Source organism: Ovis aries, chromosome 17, assembly GCF_016772045.2.
Source record: "Ovis aries strain OAR_USU_Benz2616 breed Rambouillet chromosome 17, ARS-UI_Ramb_v3.0, whole genome shotgun sequence".
Classification (NCBI taxonomy): domain Eukaryota; kingdom Metazoa; phylum Chordata; class Mammalia; order Artiodactyla; family Bovidae; genus Ovis; species Ovis aries.
Window position 1 is genome coordinate 44,839,692 of NC_056070.1, and position 25,994 is coordinate 44,865,685.

The following is a 25,994-nucleotide window of genomic DNA, read 5'->3' on the forward strand; positions in this document are numbered from 1 at the left end:
GGTTAGTTGCCCTACGGTGTGTGGCATCTTCCTGGACCAGGGATCAAACCAGTGTCCTCTGCACTGGCAGGCAGATTCTTAACCGTTGGACCACCAGGGAAGTCCCCTCATGGACATGGCCTTCATCCTCATTGGGCTTCTGGACAAGGGTGGCTCATCAAAACATTGTCTGCTGTTCTACACTGTGGAAGAGTTAGAGGGAAGGGGTCAAAGTGAGTGGGAGGGTGCAGACCAGGGGCCCCTCTAGGTCTGGGGTGTGCATAGCGGCTTCTCCAAGGAAGTAGGCCTGACCTGAGTGTCACATGTGGTTGGAGGAGGTGGTAAGAGTGGCCTGGGCCAAGGGCTCAGCCTGGGCCATGTCCTGAGGAGGGACAGACTCGGCCAGGTCCCAGAGCACAGCTGTCTGTGCGGGGGACCAGCTGTGTTGTAGGCCTGGGACCCTACCCTCCTTTGCCATTGACTGGGCTGCCCATCCTGTCCAGAGGTGATCCCATAGAGAGGTGGGACTTGCTCTGGTCAATAGGATGACAGTAGATGGGACACTGCAGAGTCTGGAAGAAGTGTCTGCACCTCTGCTTTCTTCCCTCCCCCCACCATCACCATGACAACATCCAGGGCTGCGGTTGCAGGATGAGAGATATGAAGCAGGGCCCAGCCATCCCAGCCTAGACCAGTCTAGACCAACCAGCAGCCATCTCATCCCCGAAGACAGAAGGGGCTCAGGCTGGACCAGGAGAACCAGCCCCCCTCACACACACAGCCCAGTTTACTCATGGCTCTGCTGACTGGTGAGCCAAATGAATATTTGCTGAAAACCACTGTGTTTTAGGGTAACTTGTTAAGATGACGACTGTGGCAGAAGCTAACTGACTGCTCAAGGCAGAATCAGAGAGGGCTGATGATGGGGAGTTGACCTCAGGTGGCCTGTGGGGTGTGCAGAGTGAGGCTTAGGAGGCATTGAGGAGTCCAGTGGGGTCATGTGGTCACTTTCACTCTGCAGGCACTTGTAAAGCATCTCTTGCTGTGAGGACGGACTCAGGAGACTCTGCTGGTGGTGGTCCAGCTTTGAGTGGCTGGGGGAGGCAGCAGGCATAATGATTTTCATACTGGAAGTTAGTAGATTTTAGGAGGCTTTTAAATAAGTTACCTAGAAACAAAGATGAACCTCTTGGTTTACAGTGAAACTTTAACTGTCCAGCCTGAAACATTTGCTGAGATGTGGTCCCAGGAAGGGGTGAGCTGCCCAGCTTAGGAGGAGAGCTGCTGGAGGACTGGCAGAAAGGCTAAAGGGTCTGCTGTTTAAATATGTGGTGTGTAAAAAGGCACATTACTGGTGACATTTGGGCCATTCTTTGTGTTTTAATATGTGCAGAAGTAAAGCATTCTTTTCCCTGATCAGGTTACAATAAACTTAGCTTTATTGTGGATGATTTGTAAAATGAATAGAAGTGTGAATAAGAGAATGTGTACTGCCTGTAAGGCAGTAACTCAGCAGAGATTCCATTTGCATTTCAGTGCAAACAGCGCTCCTTGCATTAACAAAATCCAGCCCAAATTCCACATGACATGTTTTTTATTTTCAATGCAATCTAGGACTTCCCTGGTGGTCCAGTGGTTAAAACCTCCTCCCAATACCGGGGACATGGGTTCAATCCCTGATCTGGGAAGATCCCACATGCCGTGGCGCAACTAAGCCCCTGTGCCAGAAGTACTGAGCCTGTGAGCAGCAACTACTGAAGCCCTCCTGCCCTGGAGCCCGTGCTCCGCAACTAGAGAGTGGACCCTGCTCACTGCAACTGGAGAAAGTCCGCACACAGCAACGAAGAGCCAGTGCAGCCAAAAATAAATATAAATAAATAATTAAAAAGCGCAACATATCCTGAACATTGTATTTCTCACAACATGATTTTAACGGTCAAAATGTATTCCTTTGTGAAATGGGTCCCGCTGGTTTGGGCAGCCTCTTATCCCTGGACTCTCCCCTCTCTGATGGTGTTAGTGCTGAGTGAGTCTCGGTGATGTGTTCCTATGGGCAGCTGTCCTATAGACCAATGGTTACAACAAAAAAGGGCCATTTCACACTTGTCTCTGGGCCCAGTGTGCTGAGCAGCAAGGCCTGACCGGGCCATTGCTGGTGGCATGGCAGAGGGGAGTGGGTTCTGCCACTCAAGGGCTCTGGAAGATTCCGTTCACACCTCATTGCCCCAGGTGAGACCATACCAGAGCCTGCCATCAGGAGACAGAGATACGTAAGTCCTCATAGAGGCCAGGAAATATCTGGGGATAGTCATGCAATCTATCCCGTTATGAAGAGCATGGTGATACACACCCTTGTGCCACCTGTGCCAGTTTTTGGGGCTGCCATCACACAGCAACACAGAGTGGGCTCAACATAGTGGACGTTTATTCTTCCATCGTTCTGGAACCTGGAAGTCTGAAGTCAAGGTGTCCGCAGGTCTGCGCTCTAATGGGGGGCCTTTCTTGCACCTCCTAGCTTCTGGTTGGGTCCAGCAACTCTTGGCATCCCTGGGCTTGTGGCCACATTCCTCCAGCCTCAGCCTCTGTGGCCACACGGCTTCTCCCTGTGTGTGTCTCTACGTCCAAATTTATCTTTCACTAATTTTTTCAATTAAAAAATATTTATTTGGCTATTGGGTCTTCATTTTGGCACACTCGGTCTTTGTTCATCACGATGGATCTTTTGTAACGCACATGGGCTCCTGAGCGCTTGGGGTCAATAGTCATGGTTCAGGGACTTAGTGGCTTGGTGGCACATGGAATCTTCCCAGACCAGGGATTGAATTTTATCCCTTGCATTACAAGGTGGATTCTCAACCACTGGACCACCAGGGAAGTCCCCAAATCTCTCTTTTAATGAGAACACAGCTGTATTAGATTAGGATGACCAAAACAGCTTCATCTTAACCAATTATATCTGCCATGACCCTATTTCCAAACAAGGTCACCTTCTGAGTTTCTATGGGCTAGGACTCCAACATATGAATTTTGAGAGGACACAATCCAACCCACAAAAGACTGTAAATAAGAAATTTTCCTGCTCCTCATCACACTGGGAAACACTGGGGCACATGCCATCCTGTTTTGGGGCCCTTCTGATCAAGGGTAACTCAGAAGCATATAAAAGAAAATATTTTCTCTTGTGGTTGTGAATGCTTAGGAAGTATATCAACAGTGTGTAACAAATTAAATCCCTCCCCCCACAAGCCAAAAGGCTTCCCAGGTGGTGTTAGTGGTAAAGAATCCACCTGCCACAGGTTCGATCCGTGGGTCAGGAAGATCTCCTGGAGGAGGGCATGGCAACTCACTCCAGTATTCTTGCCTAGAGAATCCTACGGACAGAGAAGCCTGGCAGGCTATAGTGCATAGAGTTGCAAAGAGTCAGACATGACTGAAACGACTTAGTGCACACACCTGCCCGCCAAACTAGCAGCCTAAATCATAATTACTATCCTGCACTTTTTTTTTTTTTTGGCATCAGAAATTCAGGAGAGGCCTGGAAGGGTGTCCAAGCTCAGGGTCTTTCCTGAGGTTACACTCAAGTTGCTAGCAGGGACTTCATCCTTTGAAGAATGACTGAGGCTGATCCACTTCCAAGATGGTGCTCTCACGGGGCTCCGTGGGGCCACTTCCTTCCACCCAGAGTGAGCAGTCCCACAGGATATGGAATATGGGGGAAGCTGCCACATCTTTTATGACCTGCTTTTGGAAGTCATGCTCCACTGTTTCTCCCAGATGCCATTGGTGTCACACATCTACCTGATTTAACATGGGAGGTGTTTCCCAGGACACGACCAGCAGGAGTGGGACTTTCTGGGGCCACGCAGGAGGCTGGACACCACGGTTGAGTTTCATGCCGATTGATTCAATCATTGAAGCTGAGGATTGATGGTGAATGCAGAGTGACCCAGGATGCCAGACCCTGAGAAGACTGACCAGTGAGTGGGAGCTTGTCCTGTCCAATCACATAAACCTTCCCTCCTCCATCCATCTGTAGTGTTGGCCATCAGTCCCTCATACGAACCCCTCTTTCAAATGCCCCCAATCCACAAATATTCCCTTTAAATGACTACTCAGGATTTCCTCACTGGCTCCTTCTTTCTTGCCAGGCAAGGCAGTAAACTCAGCTGGTGTCCATCCTTCTTCTTCCTTCTCCATATCCTCTCCCCATCCACCTGCCTCCGCCTTGCATCCCTCTCCTCTTCCCTCTCCTTCCTCCCTTTCAACTCATGAGCAACAGTGAGAGATGCTCCTATCTTGCCATAGGTGAACTGACTTTATGGAGGGTAATCTGCTTTACTCCAAGTCTCCAACTTTGGTCCTCTTTCTCAAGATGTTTTGCTTTGGCTAGTCAGTGTCCACTGAGGTTCCATATGATTATAGGGTAGAGAAGTAAGACTTTATAAAAGAAAAAAACCTTTTGTACATTTTGAGAGTGATAGGATACTATTGAGAGGGTGAAAAGACAACTCACAAAATGGGAGAAATATTTCTAAGTTATATAGATTAGTGTGCAGAATATAGCAAGAACTTCTAAAACTTAACTGAAAACCACAGACAAGCTGATTGAAAAGTGGACAAAGAACTTGAAAAGCTATTTATCCAAAGAAGATATTCAAATGGTCAGTTCAGTTCAGTTCAGTCGCTCAGTCGTGTCCGACTCTTTGTGAGCCCATGAATTGCAGCACGCCAGGCCTCCCTGTCCATCACCAACTCCCGGAGTTCACTCAGATTCACATCCATTGAGTCAGTGATGCCATCCAGCCATCTCATCTTCTGTTGTCCCCTTCTCCTCCTGCCCCCAATCCCTCCCAGCATCAGAGTCTTTTCCAATGAGTCAACTCTTTGCATGAGGTGGCCAAAGTACTGGAGTTTCAGCTTTATCATCATTCCTTCCAAAGAAATCCCAGAGTTGATCTCCTTCAGAATGGACTGGTTGGATCTCCTTGCAGTCCAAGGGACTCTTAAGAGTCTTCTCCAACACCACAGTTCAAAAGCATCAATTCTTCGGTGCTCAGCTTTCTTCACAGTCCAACTCTCACATCCATACATGACCACTGGAAAAACCATAGCCTTGACTAGATGGACCTTTGTTGGCAAAGTAATGTTTCTGCTTTTCAATATGCTGTCTAGGTTGGTCATAACTTTCCTTTCAAGGAGTAAGCATCTTTTAATATCATGGCTGCAGTCACCATCTGCAGCCCCCCAAAATAAAGTCTGACACTATTTCCACTGTTTCCCCATCTATTTCCCATGAAGTGATGGGACCAGATGCATAATCTTTGTTTTCTGAATGCTGAGCTTTAGGCCAACTTTTTCGCTGTCCTCTTTCACTTTCATCAAGAGGCTTTTTTAGTTCCTCTTCACTTTCTGCCATAAGGGTGGTGTCATCTGCATATCTGAGATGATTGATATTTCTCCTGGCAATCTTGATTCCAGCCTGTGCTTCTTCCAGCCCAGTGTTAAGGAAAGGCAAATCAAAACTACAATGAGATACCGCCTCATACCCATTAAGACTGCTACTCCCAAAAAGAAAATAAATGGTGGGGAGAAAGTGGAGAAACTGAAACCCTTGGGCTGTGTTGGTGGGAGGTAAAATGGCACAACATCTGTGGGAAACAATATGGTGGTCCTTTAAAAAATGGGAAATAGAACCACCATGTGATCCGGTAGTTCCACTTGTGTGCATACATCCAAAAGAATTGAAAGGAGTGTTGAAGAGATACTTGTATACTCATGTTCACTATTATTCACAGCTTCATTTGTTCACAATAGCTAAAACATAGGAGCTTTCCTTGGAAGGAAAGCTATGACAAACCTAGACAGCATATTAAAAAGCAAAGACGTCACTTTGCCAACAAAGGTCCGTCTAGTCAAAGCTATGGTCTTTCCAGTAGTTATGTTTGGATGTGAGAGCTGGACCGTAAAGAAGGCTGAGAGCCAGAGAACTGATGCTTTTGAACTGTGGTGTTGGAGAAGACTCTTGAGAGTCCCTTGGACTACAAGGAGATCAAGCCAATCAATCCTAAAGGAAATCAACCCTGAATATTCATTGGAAGGATGGGTGCAGAAGATAAGCTCCAACACTTTGGCCACCTGATGCAAACAATGGACTCATTGGAAAAGACCTTGATGCTGGGAAAGACTGAAGGCAAAAGGAGAAGGGGGTGGCTGAGGATGAGATGGTTAGATAACATCACTGACTCAATGGACATGAATCTGAGCAAACTCCAGGAGATGGTGAAGGACAGGGAATCCTGGTGTGCTGCAGTCCATGGCGTTGCAAAGAGTTGGACATGACTGAGAGACTGAATAACAACAGGAGCAACCCAAATGTCCATGGTCAGATAAATGGATAAGCCAAATGTGGTATACACACACAAGAGAATATTATTCAAAGGAAGGAAATTCTGACACTTGCTGCACCACAGATGAACCTTGAGGACAGGCTCAGTGAAATAATTCAGCTGCTAAAGGACAAATCCTGCATGACTCCACGTATCTGAGGTCCTTATAGCACACAAATCCATGGAGACAGAAAGTAGAATGGTGGGAGCCATGGGCTGGAGGAGGGGGAGGGGGAGTTGGTGTTTAGTGGGGACAGAGTTTCAGTTTGGAAGATGAAAATTTTCTGGAGATGGTGGTAATAGCTTCACCTTATGGATATAATTAATACTTCTGAACTGCACACATAAAAATGGTTAAAATGGTAAATTTTACATTATGTGCTTTTTTAGCACAATTTAAAAAAATGCTAATCACATCTAAAAAAGTATCTTTCTAGCAACAGCTAGACTGGTTTTGACCAAAATTGAGTATGCAGAGATGGAGAAGGGTCAGATTCCTAGAAGGGAAGTTGGGTTCAGCTACAGCTTCTCTCATAGATCAGTCGGTAAAGAATCTGCCTGCAATGTAGGAGACCCAGTCTTGACTCCTGGGTCAGGAAGATCCCCTGGAGAAGGAAATGGCAACCCACTTCAGTATTCTTGTGTGGATAATCCCATGGACAAAGGAACCTGGCAGGCTACCGTCCATGGGGTCGCAAGAGTTGGACACGACTTAGGGACTAAACCACACCACCAAAATTGGAGAGGTCAGTGCTGAGCAACCAAAGCCAAGGGCGGAGCTGGCGCATAAAGACCCCCTGAAGCACCAGCCAGCTCCACAGGGAAGGTGGGCACATCCTTGTGCTGACATGGCTGAAATCCCACACCCCTGCACAGTTCTGTCTACTCTCTCTGGGAAAGGTTTAGGTGAGACTCACCTTGACAAGTCTGGCCCTGTCATCCTCATAAGGTTAGAGGGGACCGGAGGTAACCCAGTGAGAGGGAAGAGGAGAACATGGTGGGAGGGCAGGTCCCAGTGGGCTGCAAGCCCACCACCCCTCACCCCCCAGCCCTCCCCCACCACCTACGGAAGGTGAGCCCTAGGGACCAGTGACCATGACTCCATGGGCTGACCCTCAAGGAGCCACAGACCGTGGTCTTGGCTTCCTCCTGGGGACACCATCCCTGAGGCCTGCCTTTTGTTTCTGGGGCCAGTGGGTGCTGGTGGACATGGTTGCCCCCAGAAACCTGTCCAACACTCAACCACGGCCACACACCTGTGTTCCACTCCCGAAGCCCACCCTCTCCCATCCTCAAAGATTTCTTCCTGACGGGTGAACCTGGGCCCCTTCCCTCACCATCTCTCCGCTTTGCAACCTCCGCGCCTACTGCCTCAGGGGTTCTGCTAAGAAGGATCGCTTCTCTTTTAATTGAATGTGGAAATGTGTTTCATCCAAGTGGCGCTGTTATTATTTGGTGTTGAATTTCAAGTAAAATAAAAATTGAGATTCCCAGCACTGGCTCAACTGCAATCACGAATTTCATCTCTGTTTGCCACATGGTGAGTCATGCGTTTGTGGAATAGTCACGCTAATGCATTCAGAAATGTAATTATAGTTGGAAACATAGATTAGCTGCTTCTTTTGTGGGGCTGGATCCAAAGGTGAGGGCGGGGTGTGTGTGCTGTGTTTGTGCACCTGCACATGTGAGTGTGCGGGTATATGCACAGGTTTATTTCTGTGTCCATGCACATGCGTGTGTAATGCTGAAAGCTCAGCAGCTTCTCTGTACACTGGGGCCGAATTAAATCTCCGAGACAGAGTTCTGGGTGAAGCAGAAAAGAATAGCTTTACTGCTTTGCCAGGCAAAGGGGGCCACAGGGGGGTTAATTCCCTCAAAACCCGTGTTCCCATTTGGAGACAATAGTGACAAGTTTTATAGAAAAAGAGGGCGTGATCAGCTCATGGACATTTTTCCGATGGGTTGGTGGTGAGGTAAGCAGGGTAGGAGTCAATAACACCAACCTTCAGGTTTAACTGGTGTGGAGTCTATATGCTTGTGGGCAGCATACCATTAATTCCCCCCACCTGGAAGGGGTTTCAATATGTGCAAAATAGCTCAGAGATATTGTTGTGCATCTGTTGCTGGGGAAATAGGACCTTGCCCCAAGGCTGCACTTGACAGTTTGTTTCCCCTGAGTTTTTCATCCCCTCCCGTCCCCAGTTAACAACCGCTTGAATCTGCACATTGGAGCTCAGGGAAGGTCATGGAGGGTGAATGAAGGCTGTTTCCTATAATCAAAGAAATGGTGGAGGGGTCCCCTGTTGGCTCAGAGGTAAAGAATCTGCCTGCCAATGAAGGAGACGAGGGTTTGATCCCTAGTCCAGGAAGATTCCTGCATGCTGTGAGGTAACTAAGCCCACGTGCCACAACTATTGAGCCCATGCTCTAGAGCTGGGAGCTGGAACTACTGAAGCCTGCTTGCCATACAGCCTGGGCTCTGCAACAAGAGAAGCCACCTCGATGAGAAGCCTGCTCGCTGCAACTAGAGAGCAGCCCCTCCTTACTGCAACTAGAGAAAGCCAGCATGCAGCAACAAAGACCCAGCACAGCCAAAAACAAATAAATAAAGTAAAGTAAATTAACAAAATGGGAGACACAGAAAGGCCTTGTGCCCAGGAGCCCCATAGGGCCCTGCACGGTATCATGTGCGCATGTGTGTATGTGCGGTGTGTGTGTGTGTGTGTGTGTGTGTGTGTGTGTGTGCAGCAGGTATTTACTGAATGCAACTCTCCTCTTGCTCCACTTCTACCTGTCCCTGGGCAGACCAGGGTGAACCAGCAGGACAGCCCTCTGTGTTTGGTTGGGGCCCTGGGCCTGGCCTCACTCTTCTTGGCTGCAGAGGCAGGTATGCTGGCATTCAGGAAAGATGGAAGCCATCCCCCGGGGTCCATCTCAGGATCTTGTGGAGGTTCTGCTCTTTGGGACAGAAAGAGTGAGTGGTAATGGCACCAAGCTGGATGGGCTTGGGCCCTGGGTGTCCAGGAAGGCTTCATTGGGAGTGGCCACCCACCCTCCTGGTGGGGCCACCATGCTGCCCCAGGCCTGGCCTTGCCCCTTGAAGGCAGTGTCCAACCAAACCAACAGCAGTTGGCGAAAAGGTGGCTGACACTGTTGGTTGCCAGGCAACCTTCCCCCTGGCTAAGCAAGCCCTAGTTTCACTCAGGCTTCGGGCAGCAGCAATGTGCTTGGGGGAGGTGGTGCCATACCAGCCTGGTCTGCAGCGGATACAGCCAGTCCTACAATTCAGTTGGCCACGCCGGGATTGGAGAGCCTGGAAGCGGCCCAACAGGCCACCGTGCCAATGGGACTCAGGGAGAGTCTGCCAGGAGCTGCTGGGAAATTGACTGCACTCTTAAAAAGGACATAAGGAAAAGACTGGCTCCTGGAGGCTTCCCTGGTGGCTCAGAGGTTAAAGAATCTGCCTGCAATACAGGAGACCTGGGTTTGATCCCTGGTTTGGAAAGATCCCCTGGAGAAGGGAATGGCAACCCACTCCAGTATTCCTGCTGGGAGAATTCTGTGGACAAAGGAGCCTGACGGGCTACAGTCCACAGGTCTTCAAAGAGTCAGACACGTTTGAGCGACTCACATTTGGAGGATTTTAGATGCTGACACATGAGGATGGGCTGCCTGGAACTTGGAGGAGGCTGTGTAGTCCCAAGAAATCTTCATTAAGCCACACAGATGGATCTGCCCACAACCAGCCGGCTTTTACAGTGCTTGGATAAGAGATAATTAATCCCTCATTCTTTAGGGGCTCTTCAGTTGGTTTTCTGTTCCAGCTGAGAGCATTCGGGTGGGTCCAGGGACAGAGAACATCTCGTGTGGAATTTTACACACAGTCCAGAGTTAAGGATTCCTAACTTGAAGGCATATCACTTTGTCCACTTTCCTATCAAACAGATGCTGGCCGCATCAAAGGAGTCCATGAGAGCTTCATTCTTTTCCTTTTTCAGGGATGGTGTGAATAAAATGAAAATTCTCTTTTTTACAGGCAAGGCAAGGCAAGGCTTTGGCTGCCCCCAGCTGAACAAGGCATACCTACCAGTGGATTTCAGCCCTTGCTGGACACTTTCCCTGGACCCCTGGAGACTCATTTGCAAATTCCTTCTTCAGCCATAACTGCTTTGGGCGTCAAGGTTTTGAAATGGACCCCCAGCCTGGGGCTGGAGATGCTCTGGTCTCCCCGCAGAGTTTGGCACAGTCCTGCAGAGCCCGCCTGTCTGGGCTGGGTTAAAAGAAGGTAGTTCAGCTCTCATTTTATTTGTCTGGAACACAGTTTGGACCAGATCAGAGGTTACAAAATGTCTAGCATGGGTCCCATCTGGGTCACAGGACATGTTTTTATTTTCCTGTCTCTATAGTGTGTTAGAAAAGTATTTAAAAATCTCAGATTTTTCTAAAAAACCAGGGTTTCTGGTTTTCTTTAAAAGCCAGCATTCTAGCAATGTTGAAGTATGGTTAGGGCTGGCTGCGGCTAAGTGAGGGCTATTGCCTTTTGTGGGGTAGGCATCCCCCACTTTGCCGCAGTCCCCACTACTACTCTGGATGCCCTGGCACCAGTATGGGCAGAGTTGACATTCATAATACCTGTGCTGGCTTTCCCCTCGCCTCAGCCTTTTCTACTCACTCATTCACCCAACAGCCATTTATTGATCACCTATCAGATGCAGGCATGGCACACTCTGGGTGCCTGGTAAACCCACTGAGCATAGATGCTTGCTCCCTGGAGCTGCCCTTACCTGCTCAGCGCATCTGGGCTTATGACCCTCAAGCCCAACTTTTTCAAGAGCTCCTGAAGTCTAATGGCTTGTGAGCCTGCCCTTCCCTCCCCTGTGGTCACAGGACAGGTGTCTGAGGCTGACAGCCTAGGAGGCTGCCAGGGCCAGCTTCACTCACCTGGGCAGGCATTTGTGCCCATAATACCTTGGAGTGCTGCCAGTTGTGGTCTTCAAGACTGAAGGCATCGTGTCCATCAAGTCACAAAGGGTCAGCGATGAGGAGACCAGTGCCCAGCATTGCCCCTTCTGCTAATAGCACCCTGGATCTCCTGTGAGGGTCCTTTCTCTCCCTCTTCCAGCCTAGTGCTTCAGGTGACATAATCCCTGAACCCACAATTGAGCATGTGATCCAGCCTGGCCAATCAGAGCTTCAGCTTCCTCTGACCAATTGGTTCAAGGAAAGCCATGTGACCCAGTCTGAACCAATCAGAGCTCTCCCATCAGAGGCTTCTTCTGTCCCAAGTGCTTGGACACTGCTGGTGGCATCTGGTCACCAGGAGGGGAGAGATGGGAGGGACACAGAGCTAGTGCAGTGGAATCAGAGTCAGGAGAGACTTGGTCTCCATGACATTGGTGGGGCACCTGGATCAAGATGTGTCTGAAGTTCATGATACCCCATTTGGCCATATGTACCAATATATTCCCTTTTCTGATTTAAGTCATATTCAATTGGGTGTGACTGCCAGTTATAGTGACTGAACAAGCCCTGCTGATGATACTATACCATTTTATTTATTTAAAAAATATTTCTCTTATTTTTTAAACATTTTTAATTGATGTGGACCCTTTTTAAAGTCTTTATTGAATTTGTTACAATACCATTTCTGTTGTATGTTTTGTTTTTTTGGCCACGAGGCATGTGAGGTCTTAGCTCCCTGGCCAGGCATCGAAACCACATCATCTGCATTGGAAGGCATAGTCTTAACCACCAGGCTGCTAGGGAAGTCCCACTTACACCATTTTAATATGAGAACATGAACTTCAGGGAGGAGAAGCCTGCTGTCCAGGGCCTCATGGTGGAGCCAGTGGTGGAACCGGAGGCAGAGTTGTGCCTCCTTGAGCCCCTGCTCCGTGCCCTGCTGGCCCACAGAGGCTGGTGCCTCCACCCACATCTGCAGCCCCCAGGAGCATGCACACTGCCATGGACAGCCTCTCCTCATAGCTGGTGGGAGGGCGGGCCCTCCCATGGGGAGGAAGGAGCATCCTGCTGCCACTGATGAATAACCTTGGAGGGCCCCTCCTCCATCCCCTGGTGGCTTCAGGAAGAATATGGGAGCCCTCACCTCACAACTGGTTCAAAGGCAGGCACAGTTTCTTGAAGTCATCTTTGCAGTACTGGCCTCAAAACCTCAAGGTCAAGGGCTCCCTCTGCCCTCCCCCTCCCTGACCTGTGAGCTGCTCTGAAATAAGAGGTTTCATCTGAGAAGGAAAGTGAGAAGTCTGTGCTGAGAACCCGTGATGTTGTTGGGCTTCTAGGCCCAGCAGCGGGGGAGGGGGCGGGCTGAGATGCACAAATGTTCAGAGAAAATGCAAAAGTTCCTTTGGTTTGAATTATGCAAATTAAGAGGAAGTGGGGCCGATGCCTGTCTGCTGGCACCATGAGCACACCCTTGGCGCCCACGGGAGCATCTCCCTCCCCATTGTGCTGCCCGAGACAGGGACCTGTCCTGCGGTGCCCAGGCTGCCGGCACCTGCACTGCTCTCAGAGGAAGGCCCTCCCCAGCTCTGCCTGCCGCCTTCTCGGATGACCTGGGAGTGGTGGCCTGGCTCCTCAGGTCTATTTGTCCCCCAGGCTGAGCAGGACAGTTTCTGGGTCAAGCTGGAATGAGCAGCTTCCCCCCTTCTCATGCTGGCTGAGGCCCATCGAGGGCCACCTCGATGCTTGCTTGTGCCCCAGCTCTAGAGAGATCTCCCACCAGAGAAAGCCTCTCTTTCTCTTGTGTTGAGTCCTGATTACTTGGCACTTCTCATTATTTGGTTGGAAGCCTGTGTCATCAGGTTTCCTTGGCACTAACCTGGTCACTGGTAAAGGCCTGGGATTACTTTACAACACTGTAGTGGTTTTGCCACACATTGACATGGATCAGCCATGGGTGTACATGTGTTCCCCATCCTGAACCGCACCCCGTCCCTCTCCATCCCATCCCTCTGGGTCATCCCAGTGCGCCAGCCCTGAGCACCCTGTCTCATGCATCGAGCCTGCACTGGCGATCTGTTTCACATATGAGTGTAGGGCCACCTGCCCGTGTGCCATGGTGTGTAGACCTGCGGGGGCTAGTCTCACAGGCAGCACATAGCAACTGGGATTATGTTCGGCCGCACCTAACAGAAAGTTGATTAAGCAAACAGGGACATAAAAGTAGTGTAGGGCTCGAACAACTGCTTGAGGATGTCATGGAGAACTCAGTTTCACTCCCTTCTCCACCATAATTAGCGTGTGTGTTTTTTCGCCTCATGGCTACAAAATGGCTGCTGCACCTCCAAGCATTATGTCTACATTCAAAACAGGAAGAAGGAAAAGGGGATGGACACATCAAGTCAGAAAGAAAAGCTTTCCCAGAAATACCCAGGAGATCTCTACTCATTGGCCCAAACTCTGCGGCATGGCCTTGCCTCACTGCAAGGGCACCTGGGAAATGTAGTTTTCTAAAGCTGTTCCACTGCCCCCCCAGACCAAACTGGGGTTCTATTAGGAGGGGGAGAGTGGATCTAGGTAGACACCTGGCTGCTGCTGCCACACACACTTTGGGGAGAAACTATATCAGGCTGGATCAGACCATGAAACCAAGTCTTCCATTGAAACAGGCCAAGTGGAGAGGGGGCATTAGGCATGAGGTCAGAAGGCCAGCATGAGAGGAACAATAGTAAAAAGTGAGAATGGATATTTTTTGGTTCATTAAAAAAAGTTAATAGACTTTATTTCTTAGAGCAGCTTTAGGTTTACAGAAAGATGAGGGGAGAGTACAGAGTTCCCACATAGCCCCTCCCCACAATTTCTCTTCTTATTAGCATCTTACTTTAGTGGGTACACCTGTTACAACTAATGAACAAACGCACAATTATTAACTGAAGTCTGTAGTCCATACTGGGGTTCACCTTGTGCTGTACCTCCTGTGAAAGTGAAGTGAAAGTGTTAGTCGCTCAGTTGTGTCTGACTCTTTGCGACCCCATGCACTGTAGCCTGCCAGGCTCCTCTGTCCGTGGAATTTTCCAGGCAAGAATACCGGAGTGGGTTGCCGTTTCCTTCTCTGGGGGATCTTCCCGACCCAGGGACTGAACCTGTGTCTATCGCATTGGCAGGTGGATTCTTTACCACTGAGCCACCAGGGAAGCCCTGTACGTTCTATAGGTTTTGACAAAAGCATAGTGTCATGTCTCTGCCATCATAGCATCATACAGAAGAGTTTCACTGCACTGCCTGGACCAGTGCTCACTATGTTTATTTAATCCTCATAAAACTCCATGAGGGGACTTTCTTGGTGGTATAGTGAATAAGAATCTGCCTGCCAATGCAGGGGGCACGGGTTCCATCCCTGGTCTGGGAAGATTCCATTTGCTTCTAGAGCCCTTGAGCCACAACTACTGGACCCCGCATGTCACAGCTACTCAGCCTGCATGTTGCAATATTGAAGCCTGAGCGCTTAGAGCCTGTGCTCCACAGTAAGAGAAGTCACCACAATGAGAAGCCTGCGCACCACAACAAAGAGTAGCCCCCACTCACCGCAACTAGAGAAAGCCCTCTTGCTGCAACGAAGACCCAGAACAAACAAAAATAAATAATAATAAACCCACAAGGAATGTTGTGCTCAGTTCACAAGAGAGGAAACTGAGGCACTGAGATGTGGACTGTGTGAGCCCAGGCCCATCTGGCTACCTAGCATTAGATTTCAGTCTGGCTGATCCAAGCTTGAACCTGGAGTCCTTGCTCTGTGCAGAACTGAAGAGACCCCCGTGGGGGTGGAGGTGGGGTTAGCAGGACAGAGGATGTGCCCTGAGCCTGAGATGGCCCTGGAAGCAAGATCTGAGGAGTTGAAAGTGTTGCCAGCTTGGGACCCAGTCAGCCCTCTCCTGGTGGTTCTGCAGCTTCCAGTTCTGCTGGGGTAGAGGGAAGCTGGGGTGGAAGGGGAGCCCACCTCATGGCCCACCTGCCCACTCACTCGTCAGGAAGGAGTCACCAGGCAGAGCAAGCCAGCCCTGCCCAACAGAGGGATGTCACAGCCTGTTCTCTCTTCGGCAGAGGTGGAGAAATATTTTAGATGCAATTTTATTCTTCTCTTCTGCTGCTCCAATATGCCTGTTCATTTTCCAAGGCAGGGCCGGGTTTGCTGAGTAAACATCGTACCTGACAGTTGCATCAACAGCGCTTTGTCTGTAATTATTACACTTAGTCCAGGTGTAATTACCCATAATTTGAGGAGGGAAGTAATCATGTACTCGCCTTGCAATTTGCAGTAGCGACTTAGACAGATGCACCATCTCTTACTGCAGGGAGTCCTGGACTCCCGAAGAACCTGAGAGGCTCTTCTGGGAGGCGCCGGGGAGTGCTTGCGGGGACTGTGCTGGGTTGAGGAGGGGGTGGAGCAGGGTTCTCAGCGCCATCCTGTGGGACCTTCTGGGGGTGTTTCCCAGGTCTGGACTTTGTGGCACTGCCAGACCTGCCCACTCCCACCACCCATCCCCAGATCTGGCCAAGCATTCTGTTCTCCCGGTCCCGTGGGCTGCCTTCACGTGCACATCGCCTGGGCACCTGGCTGAGTGCCACATCCCATTTGCAGTAGGAGCTCTTTCCTTTTCAGGTAGCCAGAACGATCATCTTGGGCAAACGATCACTTGGAGCAAGCCCTTGTGTTGCGGGGAGGACTCACTGAGGTGGCCTCTGGTTGTGATGGGGCTGTGAGTGTACGGGCTCCTGAGGCTTGAGGGTGGGCAGGACAGCACCGCCTCCGGGGAAGCAGTTACAGATGCACGGAGCCTGGAATCTCAAGGAGGAGGTGCGTGGGAGTGATGAGGGCGGTTCTGGGAGAACGTGTACTGCCAGGCCCATTTTTCGGACTTGGACTCTCTTTAGCAATTTGCCGAGATAACCTGTTTTGGGAAACTTGAATGAGAAGGTGTAGAGGAAACACATGACAGCAAATGCATCTTGCTGGACAAATGTGCAAGGTGAACCAATCGGGGTCGGACCTGGTGACATCATTGTTTTTGTCACTGCTTCCCCACCAGCCAAAGTGCATCCCCTTCCCCGCCCTGCCCCTAGACTCTGAGCTACCTGGGCAGAGCCATGCCTTGTATATCTTGTATATGTTGGTTTTTCCTGCTTCTGCCCCCTTTCTCTTTTAATACTCAAGGCTATCACACCCACTCTGGTGGGAGGCATTTTCCATAGATGGCTGCAATGTATCTCCTTGGATCAGCCTCTGTGGCTGCGGTAACAAAGCGCTACAGACTGAGTGACTTAAACAACTTACATCGAGAGTCTCTCTCAATTCTGGAGGCTGGAAGTCTGACATCGAGTGTCTGCAGGGCCTCTGTCTCCTGAAGTCACTCTCCTTGGTGTGTAGACAGCCGTCTTCTCCCTGTGTGCACACATGGTTTTCCCATGACCTAGTCTCTTCTAATAAGGACACTGTTGTATTGGATTAGGGCCCACCCTCATCTTAACCAGATCATCGACAAAGGCCCTACTTCCAAATAAGGTCACATCTGACCTATTAAGGTAGGTGGTTGTTCAGTCACTCTGTTGTGTCCAACTCTTTGCAACCCCATGGACTGCAGCATGCCAGGCTTCCCTGTCCTGCACCATTTCCTGGAGCTTGCTCAAACTCATGTCCATTGAGTCGGTGATGCCACCCAACCATCTCATCCTCTGTCGTCCCCTTCTCCTGCCCTCAAGCTTTCCCAGCATCAGGGTCTTTTCTAATGAGTTAGCGCTTCAAATCAGGTGGCCTAAGTATTGTAGCTTCAGCTTTAAGATCAGTCCTTTCAATGAATATTCAGGACTGATTTCCTTTAGGGTTGACAGGTTTGATTTCCTTGCAGTTCAGGAGACTCTCAAGAGTCTTCCCCAACACCACATTGCAAAAACATCAATTCTTCGGTGCTCAGCCTTCTTTATGATCCAACTCTCACATCCATACATGACTATTGGAAAAACCATAGCTTTGACTATACGGACCTTTGTCAACAAAGTGATGTCTTTGCTCTTTAATGCTGTCTAGGTTTGTCATAGCTTTTCTTCTAAGGAGAAAGCATCTTTTAATTTCATGGCTGCAGTCACTATCTGCAGTGATTTTGGAGTTCAAGAAAATAAAATCTGTCACTGTTCCCATTCTTTCCCCATCTATTTGCCATGAAGTGATGGGACCTGATGCTATGATCTTTGTTTTTTGAATGTTGAGTTTAAAGTCAGCCTTTTCACTTTCCTCTTTCACTTTCATCAAGAGGCTCTTTAGTTCCTCTTTGTTTTCTGCCATAAGGGTGGTGTCATCTGCATATCTGAGGTTATTCATATTTCTCCCGGCAATTTTGATTCCAGCTTGTACTTCACCCAGTCCGGTGTTTCTCATGATGTACTCTGCATAGAAGTTAAATAAACAGGGTGACAATATACAGCATTGACTGGGGTAGGACTCCATCCTATTTTTCTGAAGGGCACAAACAGTACTCCTATTGTCCATTGCTGCCATTGAGTGGGGGGGGGGGGTTCCAGCCTCCTCCCTAGGTAGAAGTGATATCACGTGGCTCCCGGGGCTAGGTCATAAAGGTGAGGCTTGTCTCTGAGGTACATGGTCTCAGAACAGTTACCTTCACATTGTGAGGAAGCCCAAGCTGTGCACAGAGAGGCCACATGGGGTCAAACTGAGGCCCCAGCCAACAGCCAGCTCTAGCTCACCAATCTCCCAGTTCGTGCCAAGCCATCCAACTGATGCCCTGTGGGACAGAGATGAGCCCTCCCTACCAATCCAAGCCCAAATGCATGTTTGTGAACAAAATAGATGGTTGCTATCACTGTATGTCGTTAAGTGGTTTGTTAGTTATGCAGCAACCCCCAAGGAAGCCTCAGGTGGAGGAGTCGGGGGGGGGAGGGGGAGGGGGACTGGGAGCTTGGATAACAAGGGACAGGGCTCCTTCCAGCATACTTGGTGGCAGGAGTGGAAATCTCCTTAGCTGCCTTCCAAACTAGCATGGCATCATGGCTGGGGGCCAACTGTCTGGACCACAATACAGAGCCTAGAGCCTCTGTGGGCCTGGACCAGCGCCCTGCAGCAGCCACAGGACTGCGCAGGACTAGTGTTCAACAGTGCCACCTGGTGGCACTAGGCTCTATCCCACTTGCGCTCTCTGTCTGTCCAGCATTTGGAAACAGGGCTTTGCTCCTTTGAACTGACCTCTCACTCCGCACTACCACTGTGGTCTGTGGCAGCTGGGAAACCCTCCAGACAGATACAACAGACTGACTGTGACCACAGTGAATCATATATCAGTCCGAACTTGCAGAAACTCAGCTGAACTGGGATCCAGTCCCAGACTGCTCATGTAACTGAAGATTCATGTAACTGGAGGACAGATGGAACTTCAGGCAGAGCTTTATCCAGGCACTGAAATCACGCTCTCAGGAGTCTTCTCTCCCCAGCTCTGTCCTCTTTGGGTTTGGCTTCGTCCTTAGGCAGGCTCTCTCCATAAAGTGGCCTCTGGAGGTCTTTCTCTCTCAATTGCTGCAGCAAAGATCCTCCAGATGTATCTGACCTTGCCTGACTGGGTTGTGTCCTCTTTCTTGAATCAACCCCTGGGCCAAGGGGTGGAATGTGTGGATTGGCCAGGAGATAATCCTGGAAGCAGATAGTGAGGCTGACCTCACTCTTACAGCCTGGGTAGTGAGAGCCAGGGGTGACTCCCCCCAGGAAGCTGTGCTGCTGGCCCCCTCAGGAGGGGCACTGAATTCTGAGAGGGTGAAACACAGGCATCCGCCACACAAGGAATGAGGTCAGTTGCCTGCTGGATGGTCAGCTGGAGACAAAGAGAAGCCGTGTCATCTTCTGTTTTCGGCACTGGTAGATGGGCATTGCTGCCACTTCTCTCTGTTGGAAACAGGGCTTCCTGCTCCAACTGCCAGTCTATGTCCACCTCCTCCCCTGTTTCTCCTCCTTCCTGATGCTTTGGTCCCAACGGGGTGGGACCAGGCCCTTCTGTGTGCCGGCTGAGGGCTCCTGCTTATACTACTAATGACAATGTCCCCAGGAAAGTCCTTGGGGCCCCCTTACCTTTGCCCTTCATGTCGTCAAGGAACAGGAGAGGTCAAGAGATGGGAGGAGAAGGTGATTCTCCTTCATGGCTATGGGGGCTCCTTGGCAGAGCCGAGCCTGACAGCATACTCATTAAGACCAAGCATAGCCTCCTAGTTGCTTAATTATGGGCTTCATTAAAAGGGAAGATCAATAACCAGGGAAATGAAAACTTGAAGATAATGGAAACAATTAAACTGCTTTGTCTTAGGTGACATAAAAGGATACATCTGTCTGATGAATTCTTCCTTGAAGCCAAGCTTCCTGGCTCTTCCATATGGGCAATTTGGGTTGAATTAAAAATGATTGTATATCCAGCACAGTGTCAAGATCACAGATGGAAGCTTTTGGAAGGGTAACATGCCTACTCTGACAATTTCTTTGATTTGGGAGTGAATCCCTTGTTTGGAGATCAGTCCTCACGGAGGAAACCACAGAGAGCCCATCTATGTCATCTGTGTCCACGTGGCCTGTGTGTGACCTTCCATCTTTCATTTCTTCAACAAACATTTGTATTCTGAAGATGCAGTGGTGGGTGGGGATGTCCAAGTGGCCTTCCACTGTAGCAGGAGAGGCAGATGCTAATCGAATAAGCACATGATTACATTTCTATACTCTTTGCTAAATGCTCTGAAGGAAAGCACATGGGACTATAGAGAGAAAAACAGGAAATCCTGACATGCTGGGAGGGAGGCTAAGATCTGAAAGATGAGCAGCAGTTAAGGTGATGGAAGGGAAGCAGATGGAGCAGAGGAAACAGCAAGTGCAAAGGCCCTGAGGCAGGAGAGGGCCTGGCACATCCAAGGAACCACACGAGGACCAGGCAGTTAGAGCACAGTGAGAAGGCGGAAGAGGTGCAAGATTGTTGCACTGAAAAGGAAAAAGGAGGAATTAGTTTTTCTCTTTCCCTTTCCTGAGAACAAAGAAGATAAAGAGAACAGTGAGCAGGCCTGAATATTCCTGGTTTGTTTGTTTAACTTTAACTGCTCCTAACTTTGCATTCTGTAACTAAGTTTGCTTTTCTGCCCCCTAACTTGGCAGGAGATACAATTCACATTTTTTCCTTTGACTCTATGCTAAATCCATCCCATATCTGCTGTTTATCCTTACAACACCCTTCCCCTTGCAGTTACATATCATAAAGAAGGCCACAGAGCCACCCAACTGCCAGACTCAATGACTGGGTTACTGAAGCCAGCTTATGACTGTCTTTGAAACAACGCAAGAGGAAGAAGTCAAGATCCTATCACCTTTGTTCCTCATCACTGACTCCTGACTGTGAGCCCTTGCCTTATATAAACCCCTAGACTTCTCATGGAGTAGGGGCACAGTTCTTGAGGCATGATCCTACCATGTTCCCCTCTCCACCAGCTAAGAATAAAATCCACCTTTCTATTTCCCCCAAACTCTGTCTCCGTATTTTTCATTCAGCTTCAGTGGGCAGAGAAGGCCAAGATTTTGGGTGGCAACAAGAAGAGGTGAGGGGCAGCAGGCCTGGATCCCTGGCCTCTTGGGGACAATAGCAAGGACATGAATATTATCCTCAAAACAGTGGGGGCTACTGGGACTGTTGGAGCCAGAAGCAAACATGTGGATGAGAAGTTCCATGAGGAAAGAGGGGTAGGGGAGCCTGGAGAGTGTGAGATATACTCAGCTGAACCTCAAGGTACACTCTTGAGATCACTGGGCTCATAGGAGCGCTGCTGCTTCTCCATCCACAGGGATGGCTCTCCAGAAGGTGTGATGGCAGAAACAGCAAGACTGGAATGATTGTGCAGATGAGGGGGGAAATCGAGGCATGAGTTGGGGAAGGCTCTTCATCCAGTGGCCACACCTGGGGGGACCACCTGCCTGAATTACCCAGCGGCCCATCACTCCCTCGGCACCCACTAAACAAACACAGGTGCTTTCTCATGAAGCAGGTCACTGGGTGACCTGAGAGGAGGGAGACAGAACTTGACAGGTTCCCAGGGACCCAAATCATCACCCAGTGGGAAGCAGGGCCCCAGAGAGGTCAGCCCAGGGAGTGAAGGTTTGGTCTGGAGAGAAGAGGACACCAGCAGCTGGACAGGGCTCAGGCAGAGGGGATCACTGGGTGGGACCTGTGTTCCATGCCAAGCCTTCAGGGTCCCTGAACTCTGGGCTGTCACAACTTGGGGGACAACTGATGCTAAGATGACTGTTCTCTGGTTTACCTGTGATCCACGGGCCATTCTCAGGTCAACCATGATGTGTCCAAGACCTGTGAAGGCCAAACCTGTCTCCCAGCACATTCTTCTTCCTTTGTCAGATGTGTCTTCTCTGTCTCCACCTGTGTTGTTCTAAGGATGGCTTTCCACCAAGTGCACCTTCCACCTGGGAAGAGAGGACTTCCTGTTGGACATCTGCCTGGGAGAGCTGGCATCACTCTGTCACAGATGATTGGCCAGAATGTGTCACGTGACCACACTTTGCTGCAAGGGAGGCTGGGAAATGTAGTTTTTATCTGGGTTCTGTCACTAGGTAGGGGACCCAGAGGAGAGATTTGGAAAATGAACTGCTCTCAGACTTTGCCATAGAGACCCAGTCTGTGGAGTGTGGGTTTGGGAGTTTGACATGAAGGAAGCAGGGAGAGGAGAAAGTTGGCAGAGGAAGTCAGAGAACCCAGGGTATGAGATGGAGAAAGGGTTGGCAGGACCCACAACTCTGGTTTCCATCACCCAAGGTTCGCTCCATTCATCTCCAAGTTAGAGTTCATGAGGTAATACATACTGCATCCAACTAAGTGAGTTCAAGTGGGGTTTCTTCCACTTACCAGCAACAGCCTGAACAGCATGTGGCGCCAAAGGGTCAGCCCAGAGCTGAGGCCCTGCACCCTCCTCTGTGACTCTGCAGCTTCCCCACCTCCCTCACCCCAGTCTGATGTCCCAGGCTGCTTTGTGGAATTCCCAGGGTGGGTCCTGCCAGTCTGGACCCTGCTCATCCCGTTCAAAAGGCCCTTTACCTGACCCTCACCTGTTACCTTCCTCTGTACCAACTTGGTACCTCAGAGTCACACCTGTCTTCCCCTCTCAGAGCCCTTTCTGTTCTAGAATCTGCAGTGTTTCTTCTCTTTGGGGAGAGTGTTTGGTGAAAGCGTTTCTTTGTTTCTTTTCTTCTTTTTTTGGTTTGCATTTTTAAAGGACTGAAAGCAAGCTGTTATGTGTCACGGGAACATATGAAAGGAAGCGTGTATTTTCCACACACAGTTGCTCCCAATCTCAGACCCCAGGAATGCAAAGTTTTAGAAAGTAAACACCAATGGATCAGAGATGGAACGTTCCAGATGGCAGGGCTGAATTGGTGGGACTGGCTCCCTCGGAAGTTGGAACATTCCCCACTGAACAGAAGGCTCCTGAGTCACTCTCTGCGGTGCCTGGGGAGCTCCCACCTCTATTCTCCTTCCTCTTCTCCGAATGTCCCAAGAGTCCAACAGAAGCAGAGAAGGACCATGAGACTCAGATCCAACCTTCAGCATTCCTGCCTCCTTGGGGACATGAAAATATGGGTGCCTGGGGCCTGGCAGTTCTTCCTATGAAGGGAGTGAGGTTGAGTGAGAGCCTGTGCGCCACGGAATGGTCCTGGCTGGATTCTCACCTGCAGGTTCATGCAGGATCACCAAGTTTCCAAAATTCCACCCGTTCAGGGGCTGCTGATGAGTGGGACTGTGGATCCACTAACTTCTTCCAGCTCACCGAGTTTTCCTGTGATCAAAGTTGAGACGGTTCCAGAGTCCTCGGAGATCTGGCAGCTCCAGGGCACCCACAGGGTAGGGTAAATGAAAGATATTTCCTGCATATCAATAAACAAATGATGTTGCAGCCATCAGGCCATCACATTACAGGCTCCCCAACAGCAAACCCTGAGGGAACTCAGGATGGAGGCAGGATGACTCGCGTCTAGCAGCCAACAGCTGCTGCCACCCTGACGGTGCACCCTCAGGGTACTCAGGATGAGAAAACACAGGATACTGGCCTCAGATAGCTGAAGTGCATATCAGAGGAATGATTTCAGCGAGCCCAAACTTTGCATCTTCCCATACATGGAAAAGTGCTAAATCCCTTAACTTGAGATCTGGTTTTCCTTAATCAACAGTACTCTTTTGATGTTCCCACTACCAGATCTTTGTTGCAAAAACTCTTACATATCCTGGTCCCTCCCTTGCCTCTTCAGAATTTTCTGAGAGGCTGTGTCCTGGGCTTGCGTTCTCAGTTTTGTCTGCTGAATAAAACATAGTCTCAACTTTTAGGCTGTGAATTTTTTCAGTCGACAGTAGGGTGCAGGGGCTCTGTCTGCTTTTAAATATGTGGGGAGAGCACATGGGCATTGTATGTTAGAGACCAGTGGAACCAGACACTTTTTCTAAAGCTACTTTTATGTAAGATTGAGAACATTTAACACCCATGAAATGTCAATAGTTCGCGTCAAGGTTCGATCCCATTGTTATGTTTACTGGGAGCAGGTTTAGGGTGTTGATGGGGGGTGGTGAAAGGGATCTGAGGACCCTTGGCAGCATCGCGAGGCCAGACTTAAGGAATTCTTGAGATGGCTTGGCCCCAAATGGCATGCAGGGGTCCATCCCCGGGCATGTGTAGGTCTCACTTCAGGTCACAGACTAACTGAAAGGACTTCGGGTAAATTGAAAGTTTCATCACACACAATAGAAAAGGAAGAAGTATGTCTGTAAAAGTCTGTGTTTTCAGGTTCCTTTGACTTTGAGTGGTGAAAAATAGACTTGAACTCCCTTTGGCAAAGAAGGGATGTGTTGAAGGCTGCCTCGGGGACCCAGGCAGGGACAGATGGCAGGGCTCTGGCCCTCCCAGTGCAGCTTTCAGCTCTGATCCTTCACTACAAGCGGCTCCCTCCCAGGGAGGACAGGCTAACAACCCCAGTCTCAGAGCCCTCAGGGTCTAGAGGCTCACTCTGGTCTCTGCCCCCCACCCCGCCCCATACTCCCCCAATGCCCTCGCCGTGGAATAAAAACCTCAGGAGAGCGCTTATGCTGGGCTGGGTCAATCTGCATGAGTTGTGTGTGGAAGTGGAGGCTGCTCTGGGGCCATTTGGTGGGATGGAGGGAGTCCCCATGGGAAGCAGGTGGGTGAGCTTTATTGCATCCAACATCTGCTCTGCCCCTCTACCCTCCCCAGTGTCTGCATCTGCTGGCTCAGGCACCATAGTCTTTCCTGAAACCAATCAGAGTTGTCCCAGGATTCTCCAGTGATTGTGCCCATCTCCGTTCATGACTCTGAGCTAAAGGATCAGTGTGCCTCAGCCTGGACAATTAGAGGTTGTGTCCCCTTGCATATGTGACCCTTCTAGAGAAGAGGACTCTGGGATGACAGCACCTGCTGGGCTTGGCCAGGCATTTCCAGCCCCACAGAGGTGAGCTTGGCCAACCTGGAGCCAGTGTGGAGGGGCTGTGCTGGGAGAGATGTGTGTTCTTGGTGCTATTTTTTGATCCTTGATCAAGCGATGCCTGAACCCCACTTGCCTCTCACTTCTCAGTTACAGGAGCTCATAAATTCCATTTATGCTGCTCAAGCCCCTCCAACTTGGGTTTTCTGTTATTCGTCACAGATAAAGTCCTGATCAGGAATTTCCCTGGTGGTCTAGTGGCTAGGACTCTGTGCTCCCAATGCAGGGAGCCCAGGGTCAATCCTTGGTAGGTAAACTAGATTTCACATGCGGCAACTAATAGTTCACACATCACAGCTTAAGATCCCGCATGCTGCAATGAGAATCAATGATCCCATGTGCCGCAACTGTGACTTGGCACAGCCAAATAAACAGTTCTGACCAACCCAGCAAATATTGCCTCAGAGCATCACATCAGCAAATGTCAAACACGCTAGCTGCTGGGAGAGTTACACTATGAATTCTCAGAAGCTTAGTACAAAAATATTTACTGCATTAAGAGCTCATGTCTCTCTATATACAATGGAATATTACTCAGCCATAAAAAGTGAAATAATGCCATTTGCAGCAACATGGATGGACCTAGTGATTATTACGCTAAGTGCAGTAAGTAAAACAGAGAAAGGCAAATTGCTGTATGATATTACTTATACATGGAATCTAAAACATGACACAAATGAGCTTATCTAAGAAACAGAACAGACTCTAGACATAGAAAGCAAATTTACGGTTACCAAAGCAGAAAGGAGCTAGAGCAGGGGTAAGCTTGGGATTAGCAGTACACACCGCTGTATACAAAACAGATAAACAACAAGGTCATACTGAATAGCACCAGGAAATATAGTTAATATCCTGTAATAAACCATAATGGAAAAGAATATGAAAAAGAATATATATAAGTGTGTATATATTAATACATATATATGTGCCTGCATGCATGCAAAGTTGCTTCAGTTGTGTCTGACTCCGCAGCCTGTGGGCTGTAGCCCATCAGGCTCCTCTGTCCATGGGATTCTCCAGAGAAGAATACTGGAGTGGGTTGCTGTGCCCTCCTTCAGGGAATCTTCCTGACCCAGGGATCAAACCTGCAC